This window comes from Eptesicus fuscus, chromosome 10 (assembly GCF_027574615.1).
Source record: "Eptesicus fuscus isolate TK198812 chromosome 10, DD_ASM_mEF_20220401, whole genome shotgun sequence".
In the NCBI taxonomy this organism is placed as follows: domain Eukaryota; kingdom Metazoa; phylum Chordata; class Mammalia; order Chiroptera; family Vespertilionidae; genus Eptesicus; species Eptesicus fuscus.
Genome location: NC_072482.1, coordinates 46,628,024 through 46,640,813, shown reverse-complemented (window position 1 = coordinate 46,640,813; position 12,790 = coordinate 46,628,024). Strand labels below are relative to the sequence as shown.

Here is a 12,790-nt window from a genome sequence, read left to right as displayed (position 1 = left end):
TGAAGTTACTATACCAAAGACTGAATTTTCCAAGTAAAAAAGAATCCAGCAGGAGGCTTCTGGATACTCATGGGCCTGGGCGGCTACTGGGTGGCAGCGTTTGTCTTACACGTGTGTGATGTTTTGAAACAGACTCTTTGGTTATTTGCCACAGACATCACCACTGAAGATGGAAGGCCCCACTGAGGATCGTGGGGCTAGGTTCTCAATAGCTCCTCACTCCGAGGTGGGAAAGTGCTTCCAAGTCCTAAAGATCCACCACGGCTGCAAATAAACCTCCACACACCAAGCTGACTCGGTTGTCCCTACGCTGCTCTTGACATGGGAAGAAGGCGAAGTAGGATAGAGCGCAACATTGCCTAATGGAAGCTCATCTAGTCAGGATTGTTATTAGACCTTGTACTTCCTATTTGGAAATTGCTTTTGGTACAGATGGGAAGAGTTACAATTCATTCCCATCTTATTCGTTTTTTGTTATCTTTATAGCATTTTCAGTTTTCCAATAGAATTTCTGATTTGCAAGTGATAAAGCAATAATGCATGCTCACTGTCAAGAATTTCGATAAAACAACCCTCATCCAAAGACATGTCAGTGGTTCCCTGTCTTTGGACACGTAAGAATTGAGGCAAAGAAATGTGAATTTTGAGAAATCTGAGGGCAGCTTGCTCCCTGCAGGCTCAAGATCAACATCCCATATAGAAAAAATAATAATAATTTAGATAAAACAAAATAAAAAGCTTTGGAAAGAAACTTACATTATCCATAATTGCATCATCCAGAAAATTAATGTCAACCTTTGGCCTAAGCCTTCCCAATCATAAATAGACACCTTTTTCATTTAGGATTAGTCTGTGTATAGAATTTGGACCTTGCTTTTCTTTTCCATTTGACATTATTTCTTGAGCATCCTTCTATGTCCTTAAGTAGTCTTGGAAAATATGATCTCATCAACTATGTGAATTGCATTGTTTGGTGTACTATGATTTACATACCCATCGCCCTAATGTTGCTAATATTTAGGCTGTTCTAATTGGTAGTTAAATCATAAAGAATTCTGTAATACACGTCCTTTTAGAACACACATCTTTATTTTTGGAGAGACAGATTCCTCAAACGGAACTAATGAGTCAAACCTATTAACATTTTGAAAATTCTGTTTTCTAAAATCATTGTAGCAATTTATATCCTGATTACTATGCATGATGGTACCCTTCGAACTGAATCTTTGCCACACTAAATTTTTTTTTAATTGGATAGATGTTTACCTCTGTTAATGAAATCTTATTGTATTATTTATTAAAAAATTCTTTATTGTTTAAAATATTGTATTATTTTTTGAGAACTAGCTATTTTAACAGCTTCATCGAGGTATAATTTATATACCACAAAATCTGATTATTAAGGTACAATTCAGAGATTTTTAGTAAATTTATAGAGTTTTGTAACTATCATAAATTTTAAAATAATTTTAGGACATTCCAATTTTATAACAGTCCCCATAACCTCTCAAATTTTTCTGGAGCCCATTTGTAGTCAATCCCTGATCCCACTCCTATCCCCAGGCAATCCTATATAGTAAAAGGCTAATATGCAAATTATCCCCTCGGGAGTTCAACTGCTCGCTATGACGTGCGCTGACCACCAGGGGCAGCACGGAATGAAGGAAGGCCCCAGCTGGCAGCTGGCAGCCGGGGGAAGGAAGGCCTCAATTGGCCCTGATTGCCGGCCAGGGCTAGGGACCCTACCTGTGCACAAGTTTTGTGTACCAGGCCTCTAGTTATTGATACAAACGAAACAAAGCAAAGCAAAACAAAATGAAACCTCTTCCTCTTATGTCTCTATACATTTGTCTTTTCTAGGCATTTTATTGAAATGGAATTATATTTTATGTCTGACTCTTTTCACATAACATAACGCTTTTGAGGTTTATCCATGTTTTAGCATGTTATAATAGCACATATTTAATTCATTTTTATTTAATATTTAATTCTTTAGTGTGGGTGTATTGCATTTTGTTTCTCTCTTCAATAGTTGATAAGTGTTTGGATTGTTTTCACTTTGGGGCTATTATGAATAATGCTACTGTGAACATGTGCACAGAAGTCCTTATGTGGATATAAGTTTCATTGCTCTTGTAAATTCTAGGAATGAAACTGCTGTTCCTCTAGTTTTTTAAATGTACATTAACAGTGAATGGATAAACAAAATTTTGGTCAATTTCAAATTTTATTTATGTTTCTGAATGGTTTACATAACATAGGAATCATGTTTTCTGAACCTTCAAAAGAATTTTTGGTAAGCCATCTGAACCTGGAGATTTTTTTAAAGCAATTGTTCAATACCTTCTCAAAATTACTGGGGTTTTTTCCATAGGTATAATTTATCTAATCAATTTTAACAATTTACAGACAAATCATTCACTTATCAATATTTTTACATGATCAACATACAATATCTTCTTCCATTTAAATCTCCTTCATGATATGTTCATATCTCTTTTCCACTTCTAGCATTATTTGTTTGTATTTTCTCTTTTTCCTGGATCTTAAAGGTGAAAAATATTTCCATTTTGTTAGCCTTTAAAATACTGAAAACACTTAAATTAATCAAGTACATTTTATTTTCTATTTAATAAATTGCTGTATTTACTTTTCTTATATATTTCTACTTGTTTGGATTTATCCTTCTATTACTTTTTGTTGTTGTTGTTATATGATTCATCTAGTTTCATTATTTCTGGTTAAATAATGAGAGTCTTTGAGACCCTCAACATACTTCATTGTACTGATCTGGCCATATTCCATGAATGCTTGCATATAATATTCTGATTTTCATTTACTTTCTAAAAAGCTTTCAATTATAGTTTTGATTGAATTTTTATTAAATCCTTGTAAAGAATTTTTAAAATTTCTAAGTAATTGAGGGTTTATATTTTTATTCTTATTTAAACTTGTGTAATTTTTCCTAGTTTTGTTGCATTTTAACTAAGTTTCCTTTGGCTTTATATATTGTTTGTTTTAGTCAGGGTTTCAAATACTTTAAAAAACAGCTTATTCTTTGTTGTTAAACAAATTCAATATTTGCCTATAAATCGACTTTAATAATTATAGTATTTCAAACTTTAGTGTCCTTTTTTTTTTTCCTTTTTGATTGTCAAAGTCTGGTGTTTAGATCTCCTAATGACAATTATTTTTCTGTTGATTTATCCTGTCAATTTTTGTAATTTATATTTAATTCTAGGCTTTCTTCACATGACTTTTACTACTGTAATATTTCCATTCTGCACGGTACCTTTATGATGAATTCTCCTTTGTTCAATTATTACTGCCATTCACCTTTTCTTTTTATTTATACCTGCTTGGTAAACATTTGGCCACCATTTAATATTTTTAACTACTTAGAATTAAGTGAAATATTCATTGCAGAAATTCTGGTAACTATAGAAAAGCCTTCATATACAAAATCATCCATTACCATATCCAGAATTTTCTCTTTTTCCTTCCTCTTCTTTTAAAATTGTCTCTGGTATGTTAAAAGAAAGCCAGAAGAGCCTACATCAGGGCCAGTGGTCATAGGCCAATTCAACCAGAAGCCAGATCATTCCACAGCATGTTCAGAACATGAAGAGACAAAGGTATCAAGAAAACAGATCTCATATCTATTTCATTTCTTGAAATTCAAAAACAGCAAATCACATTCCTCTCTTGTCTGTGGGAGTGAAGAAATAAAGTGATTAGACTGCCAGGTTTCAAAGCTAGAATGACATGAATCTGCTGTGGACAGGAGCAGGAATCCCAGGCAGCTCCCTGCACCAGGAGTTCACAGAGGTGATTCCAGCGGCTGCCACGGAAAAGCAAAACCTTGCGTGGCTTCAGCATGGGCCTGGGCTGTTGGTGTGTGTGTGCTTTTGTGTATTTGTGTGTGTCGACTGTGATATGTGTGTATTGTTGGAGTATGTGTGTTCGTGTGTTGTTGGTTATGTATATACTGTATGTATTGCATTGTATGTGTATATGTTATTGGTGTGAGTGTGTTTTTGTGTGTGTATATGTGTTCTCGTTTGTGTGTGTTGTTGGGGGTATGTTGCATATGTGTTGTTGGGGTATGTGTTGAGGTGGGTGTGTGTTTTTTGTGTGTGTGTTTGTTCTTGCTTGTATGTGTTGTTGTTGGGATTATGTGCTATGTGCTTGTATGTGTGTGTGTTTTGTGGTGATGGTGTGTGTGTATTATGATGGTGGTGTGCATGTGTGCTGTGATGGTAGTTGAATGTGTGTGTGTGTGTGTGTTGTGATGGTGGTGGTGTGTATATTGTGGTGATGTGTGTGTTGTGGTGGTAGTTGAATGTGTGTGTATGTTGTGATGGTAGTGGTGTGTATATTGTGGTGGTGTGTGTGTTGTGATGATAGTGGAATATGTGCTTGTGTGTTGTGGTGGTGGTGTGTGTGTGTGCTGTCGTGGTGGTGGTGGGGTGTGTGTGTGTTGTGGTGGTGTATGTGTGTGTGTTGTGGTGGTGTATGTGTGTGTGTTGTGGTGGTGATGGTAGTGTTGTGTGTTGTGGTGGCGGTTGTGTGTGTGTGTGTGTGTGTGTATGTGTCTGTGTTGCTGTGGTGGTGGTTGTAGGGTGTGTATGTGTAGGAATCACATCAGTAGAGAGGGTTTGACAGCACTAGAGGTCCCACAAAGGGAAAGCAGATGTCAACACAGCTGAGTCCATGTTTCCTGGAGGTCGGGGAAACTTTGGGTCTGAGAGCTGCCTCAAGTCATGTTCTGGCTGAAAAGTAAGGTCCAGAGCTTCAGCAGAAATGTGTCCTATGTCAAAAGATCTTAAAATAGGCTTTCCCAGGAAAGGTTAAAGGGATCAAACCCTTTTTCACAAAAGGAGAAAAGATTAAGTGTAATACTACCATCAAATCCGTGAAGGTTTTCTTAGAGTGCTCCGTGGTTTTTCACTTTCTCTAGAAGGCAGAGAGGGTGAAATGCAATCCACTTAAAACAATAGAAATCAAGGAGTTTCTTGTCCCTCAGATTTATACAACATGGGACAGTCTGTAGGGAAAGATTATAGAATCCCAGTCCCAGTGATCACTGAAGAGAGAAACTGCAGTCCAGAACCCAGGGCGGCGGGCGACTGGGAAGGAGGCTGGCCTGGTCAGGCAGACTGGGCTGGAATTTCAGCTCTGCACGGCCCCTCAGGATTATTTAACCTCTTTACTCTTAGCTTTCTCATCTGTCAAATGAGCATAATGACAACTGTATCACAGATTTTTCTTGGACTAAATCAAAGGACAACCTATTTGAATCTCCTACTTCAGTGCCTGGTACCAGTACATGCTCAACCAATGTAGGCTTCCTCCCCCTTTTCAACTAATTTTTGATGAGCAGTAAATCTTGCCCATTCTTTGACCACTAACGAGAATACTAATTCAATTTCATTTGCTAAAAATGTACTGAGCACCTCCTTTATGGAAGGTACTAGGGTGTTTCCTGGCTCCCAGCATCCATTCACCCTACTTTTGGTATGTCTCCAATTTTTGTGGATGTGGGTCCACCTGCTTAGGCAGTATGGAGTTTAGTTGGTGACACGTGACCCAGGTGCTGCCAATCAAAGCATCTGAGTGCGTTGTCAAGAGTGATTGGTTAAGAAATGGGAACCTGACCCAGCTGAAGCAAGTGAAACTCAAAGGATTTTGCTTGTGCTTGCTGGACAGCAGGCCCTCGCCCTCCCAAGAGCCTGGGAGGCTGGAGCTCGTGCAGCCATCTAAACTCCTCAAGAGCCCGAGAACTAAAATACAGAGAGGAGAGCAAAGCTAAGTTTAGAAACAGGGAGAAGCTGGCCCAATTCCTGTTCACTTATGTGACCCAATAAATTCTACTTTTTGTTTAAGCTAGTTGAGTTGGGTTATATGTTGCTAAATGAGCAAACTGACACAGGCTGTGTAAGACATACAAAAATGACTAAGATCAAAAAGCTTATAAATTATAAAAAGATCTTTATAAAAATAATAATAGTACGGGGCAAAGTATTTATTATATAGTATTTATCTAGGATTTGGTACTTGCTAGACATTGCACTGAATTCTTTGTACACATTGCTTTATTTAATCCTCAGAACAGTTAGTTTCATGGAATTAGCAGGCTTGATTTTGAACTAGAGAGATGGACAGACATTGGACAAATGTGAGGGGAGGGTAAAGAGGGTGAGTGGAAGAAGGAATACATGGAGACAGGAAAATGCAGAGACAGTTTGGGAAATAATGGTGGTCCGTTAATTGAGGCATGGAGGCACGAAAGGCAATAATGGGGAATATGACCAGCACGGCAGGCTGAGATCAATGCATTGGGAATTTGGATTTCCAAGGCAAGGAATTTATATTTCTAACAACCAGAGGCCTGATGCACGAAATTCATGCAAGAGTAGTCCTTCCTTCCCCCGGCTGCCAGCACCAGCTTCCCTCTGGAACCCAGGCTTCCCTCGCAGCCCTGGCTTTGTCTGGACGGTCGTCCGGAAGGACATCTGGTCTAATTAGCATATTATGCTTTTATTATTATAGATAGATGAGGTATTTTTTTTTTTAAGCAAAGAAGTACGAGACCCAAAATCTAATCTCATACAGCTTAGATTTTATCTGGGGAAAATATTCTTATAATGTAGGAAAGTGGAGATCATTTTCAAAGTGAGTATAGAAGAGGGGGAAATGCCTAATATATAAGTATTCACAACTTTTGCTCCCATCCCTGACTTTACAGAGAGTGACTCTTCCTTTTGGGTCAGCAGTCAGGTGCCTTCAATTGTACAGAATCTAGGAGGGGGGACACATGCCTGGCACAGACTTTAAAATCCTGAGAGGGTAGGTTGGTCTATAGAAGGAAGGGTTGGGTGGTGCAAAAGGAAGAGAGAAACCACCAGCCTGAGTGTTGGAGCTTGAGGAATTGGAATTTGAGGAGGAAAGACGGGAGAGTCTTAGGCAGCTGTTGCTATCCTTGTAAAGGAAACTGAGAGTGACAGGGAAAGAGGTGGTGGTGTGTGCTTTCTTTAGAGAAAAAGCAAAAACTTAAGGCACGTCCTTATAATGACTTTTTCATTTCCAGATTGCAGAAGCTGGTATTTATTAACATTGGAGAAAGAGCTTGTTTTGATACTTATTGAAGGGCATGACTGGCTGACGGTAGGGAAGAGGAAAAGTGTTTCATGTTCAGCTCAAGTGAAGGCAGGATGGGTCAGGAAATGTGTTGGGAACCAGCCTACCTTGAGAAGAGGCACCAAAAACAAAAAGTGAGAATAAAAGGTGCAGGTGTGTCAAAACCATGTGATGGCCCCTCCAAAGGTTAAACAAATAATTGCCGTGTGATCCAGCAATTCCATTTCTGGGGATAGACCCCAAAGAATTGAAAGCAGGGACTCAAGCACATGCTTGCACACCAGTGTTCATAGCAGCATTATTCACTAAGGGAAAAAGGGGGAAGCAACCCGAATGTTCAACAACAGCTAAGTCGGTAAACGAAGCGTGGTGCATGCGTACAAAAGAATATTATTCGGCCTTAACTGAACAGGAAATCGTATATGCTACAATGTGGATGAAGCTTAAAAATATTACGTTGAGTAAAATGAGCTAAACACAAAAGGACAAATACTGTGTGAGGTACCTAATACAGGCAAATTCATAGAGACAGAAAGTAGATAAGAGGTTACTGGGGCCCGAAGGGGGTGGTGGTGAGGAGTTATTGTTTACTGGGTAGAGCAAGCATGTCAAACTCAAAGTCTAACATGGGCCAAATAAAAAAGGTTTAAGTTTATGTGGGCCACAAAAAAACAGAAGCTTCAATTTTCATAGAAACGTAGGTTTATTTCGATAGAGACATGCTGAATACAAAAGGCTGAAATAAATGAGTAATTGTTAACAAAATAATAGAACATTTTAATAAAAATTAATATTTTTTCTTGAACATTAACTTACCAGACACTGAATGACTGCACAAATTAATACACATAACATAAATAAATCTATTTTTCTTGTTCTCCGAAAGCAAAATATTTCCTGTTGAGCACACCAAACAAATCAGTCCAAGACTAATGACTGGCAATTGGCTGCTAAAACATTCGCTGCTAGTATTAGTGGAGAGAAATGGTGTGCCTGCACATAAGGGAAATGAATGCAATACGATTATAGTAATCAGTCATTAGCAAATGTTGTAGTTCTTTATTAATAATTATATATAACAGGATATTGTATAAATTAAGTTATGAAATTTTAGTTAAAATGTTTCGTACATATTGTTTTATTGGCTGGGCCGTGAGTTTGGCATGCTTGAGATAGAGTTTCTGTTTGAGATGAAGAAAAAGTTCTGAACATGGATAATGGTGATGGTTGCATAATATTGTGAATATAATTAATGCCACTTATAATCATACATTTAAAATTATTAAAATGATAAATTTTGTATTATGTATGTTTTACCACAATTTTTTTAAAAGCTCCATGTGATGTAGGGTTATTGATGTTAGACTAGCGAGTGGGGTTTGCCTAGTACAGTGGTCGGCAAACTGCGGCTCACGAGCCACATGCGGCTCTTTGGCCCCTTGAGTTTTTAGCAAAGGCCAGCTTAGGAGTACCCTAATTAAGTTAATAACCATGTACCTACCTATATAGTTTAAGTTTAAAAACTTTGACTCTCAAAAGAAATTTCAATCGTTGTACTGTTGATATTTGGCTCTGTTTGATCAGAAGGGAGGGCTATAAAAATGTCGTTCTAAGAAGAAAGATCAGTAGCCATGAGGCATAGAACCTTGGACCAGAACATTGGCCTAGGGTGTGAACTTTCAAATCAGTGAGGATAAGGTGCTGTGAGAGCCAGGCAAAGGGAGAATGAGGAGGATTTGTGATTATTGGATCAGGAAAGGCATTGGGGGAGCCAGGCAGTTGTCATGATTTCAGCTTTTTCTTTTCCTTACAAAATATTTGCTACAGTGGTTGATTTCTATTTTTAACAAGCCAACCAAGTATTTCCTTCCTAATATTACCTAACTTTACCTTTCTCAATTGCTGCCACAAATAGAACTCATCAACAACAAAGTCTTTAGAAAACTGTCAACCTCAGCCAATAAATTGTATTCAACCATATGGAAAAAGTGGGCGGTCATGACTCAGACAAGGTGACTCTGCTTTTCTGAATGGAAAAACATTCCATGTTTTGATCGTGAGCAAGAATGTCTCTGAATACAACTCTGAGATCTTTTTTTAGGTGTTTCATTTTTTTTTTTTTTGTACTGCAATATTTCCTGTTGCATATATACTTTGTCAAAGAGACAAATGTTAAAGTCTCAGCTGATCAATATAAAGCTATTTTACAACTTGTTTTTCAGGATCTCCTAAATTTCACTTTTTATGTTTGTTTGTTTTTTGTAATCCTGCTCTTTTGATAATACTTTTATTTGAAACTTATTTTAAATATTTACACAACATCTAAAAGTACACACTTAATGTAAAAAACTCGCGTTTATGTAAGTTCAAAAATGGCTTGCTGCTCCCCTAGATACAGCTTAGATGTGTCCTATTACCAAAGAAGGCCTAGAATCTCTTACCCATAAATGAAGTTATAGCAGTTACCTGTTTACCCATCTAACCACCTGTTGTCACAGAGTAGCAGGGCCTTTAGAAACTGGGAAAGGTGGGAGGTACATTTTGATAATAAGGGGAAAGGCCTGACACTGGACCAGGTCAGTGCTGAGCAGATCAGCCTGAATGGGTGCTGCAGTGAGAGACTCTGAGCAGCTTGCAGCAGCAGATAGACAGCCGAGAGGGTGGATGTGGTGGTAGAGGCTTACTATAAATCACCTTGGCCTTCATCGCCCATGTGTTCCATGTGTAAGGGAAATCCTAGCTGGGCTAGATCAAACCAGATGACTGACAGCTGGAGATGGGTGATACCTCTCTAAAACATCTATTTGCATCCACTGATCTATATGGGACTTCAGGGGCCTTATAGGAAAAATACCTGAACCATATCCACCTTTGCTGGTTACATGTGGAATACAGATATATTCATTCCACAAATACTTGTTGAGCGCTTCCTATTGTGCCAGACACTGTGTGGGGATAGAGCTGTCTTGTGTGGGGATAGCGCTTCCTATTGTGCCAGACACAGTCTTGGGGATAGAGCTGTAAAGACAAGAGCTCTGCCTTCCAGGAGTTTACAGTCTTAATGGAGGAGACCAAAATAAATAGAATAATAAGTAAACAATATAATTAATGATTGTGATAACTACAAGGAAGCGAAAGAACAAGAGTGAGGAAGTAAAGAGAAACTGCTTTAGGTCACTTCAGATAGGGCCGTGGTCGGCAAACTGCGGCTCGCGAGCCACATGCGGCTCTTTGGCCCCTGAGTGTGGCTCTTCCACAAAATACCACGGCCTGGGCGAGTCTATTTGAAGAAGTGGCGTTAGAAGAAGTTTAAGTTTAAAAAATTTGGCTATCAAAAGAAATTTCAATCGTTGTACTGTTGATATGTGGCTCTGTTGACTAATGAGTTTGCCAACCACTGAGTTAGGGGGCTCCAGGATGTCCTTAGAAGGGGTAACATCTGAGCTTAATCATCCAGGATGAGAAAGAGCCGGCCAGTCTCCCCTTGGGATTGGGGGTGGGGAGAGCAACCTAGAGGAATTCAATTGCAAGGCCTGGGAGCATGTGTTCAAGGTAGAGGACAGGAGCTGGAGTGGCCTGAAGTGGTGACTATGATAGAAGATCCATTTGCAGAGCTGGCGGACGCTAGATCTCACAGGACCGTCTCAGCCATGTAGGAGTGGTCAGTAGCCACTGAAGAGTTTTTAAAGCAGGAGAATAACATGATTTTACTTACATTTTTATAAGTACCGCGCGCTAACCGATTGCGCCACTGGAGCTTCGTATTTACATTTTTAAAAGAACACTCTGGCTGCTGCAAGGTGAGTAGAGGTAAAAGTGAAAGCAGGTTCCTTAAGAAAACCGCCGTGATAATCCAGATAAGTGATGATGGCAGCCAACACTAGGAAAGTGGTTCTCAAAGACAGGGGTCCCTGGATCAGTAGCAGTGGCAGCAGCAGCAGCAGCATCTAGCAACCCGTTAGAAATGCGAATTCTCAGGTCCTACACCAGCCCCAGTGAATCAGAAATTCGGGAGGTAGGACCCAGCAATACTGTATTAACTCCTCAAGTTGGTTCTAATGCACACTGAAATTGGACAACTTCTAGAATGGACAACTTGTAGATTATGGAAGTAGAGAAGGTGCTATGGACAAAGTGTTTGTGTCTCTCTGAAATTCATACGTGGGAGCCCTAACCCCCAGCTTAACTGTATTTGGAGATGGGGCCTCTAAGGAAGTAATTAAGGTTAAGTGAGGTTACCTGTGGGGCATTGATCCATTAGGATAAGTGACATTATAAGAAGGGAGTTTTCTCCCTCCCTCTCACTATCTCCCCTCCCCACCCTACCCCCCACAACCCCACAGAAGAGGCCTCAGAATGAAACCTATATTGCTGGCACCTTGATCTTGAACCTTTCAGCCTCTAGAACTGTGAGGCAATAAATTTTTGTTAAGTCACTCAGTCGGTGGGATTTTGTTATGGCAGCCAGAAAAGACTAATACAGAAGGGAAGAGTGAACTGCAGTGGGATAAATTTTGGAGGCAGAACTTGGTAATGCATTAAATACATATAAAGGGTGAGTGAGCTCACAAAGTCACTATAGAAAGCAATAGCTGTGGACTCCGTGGACTCCTTCTTAACCAGCTGTGAAGATAACTCAGGGTAACAATATGTACACCCCCATCTGCGAACTCTTCAAAATATGAAGGAGAAGCTCAGCATCTGCACCCCTTCCTAATTCAAAGTATCACCTCATATGTGGATCCTAGTAGGAGACACCCCCCCACCACCCGCTGTCCCCATATCTCTATACAGAAGTCAAAGGGGAACTGGTTCGCTCTCATAACTCATTGCAACCCAGAGCTTGGAAACATGACCGAGGCTCAGACAATCAGATGCTCTCCCGGGACTTGCCTCTGGAACGAGCTTGTTCATGGCTGTGGCAGTGTAGTCAGGGAGGATGGTGAGGACACGTGGCAGCCCCAACCCATAATATGACCTTGGCTAAATCATTTTCCCCATTGGTTTTCCCACTGTTCCCATCCACTTATGAGCAATAAGACATGCTTCCAATAAACTAATTTTTTGCCTAAATTAGAGTTTTAGCCAACTTCCGTGAAGGATCAAAAGAGGAACTCTATAAAGACTAGACTTCCTATGTGTGCACAGGGAATCTGAGCCCTTGATATCTGGGTATTCGTTTTAATGTGGTGGCATTTGTGCTCACAGGCTATAGCCGGAGACATCTGGGTTGCAGGTAGCAATAGGCAACAGCTTCACGCCATTGCTTCCCTAAACTAGTGTGTCTTCATGTAAGTGCACAACCAACAGGCAACTGAGACTTTAAATAACAGCTTCCATTTTCTTTCTAATACTTTTGACTCCATCTCCTCATCTTCGAGCCACTGGTCCACCTGACTGGTAACGGTCGAAGGGCTCTGGATCATCTCTGGCCTCCTCTGGAGTCACTCCTCCTGCAGTGGGTCATCCTAGAGCCATGCCCTGGCCATGCCATGCCCTGTTCTAACATCATTAATAAAATGTTCAAAACAAAATATGAACTATTTAGTTGGGTATGTAAGGGCCTGCACAATTTTGTTTCTCCCTATTTTTCTTAGCTTACCTTCTAGTACTTTCCAACATACTCCTTATGCTCAAAATAGGCTGGCCT

General features: G+C 39.7%; 1 non-coding gene across 1 annotated transcript; it reads left to right on the top strand.

The window, feature by feature from the left end:
* The first annotated feature begins 571 nt into the window (after positions 1 to 571).
* On the top strand, positions 572 to 700 carry LOC114231164 (small nucleolar RNA SNORA38). Its single transcript, XR_003617141.2, has one exon. It is a non-coding gene; the product is annotated as a small nucleolar RNA SNORA38 (small nucleolar RNA).
* Positions 701 to 12,790: the final 12,090 nt, after the last annotated feature.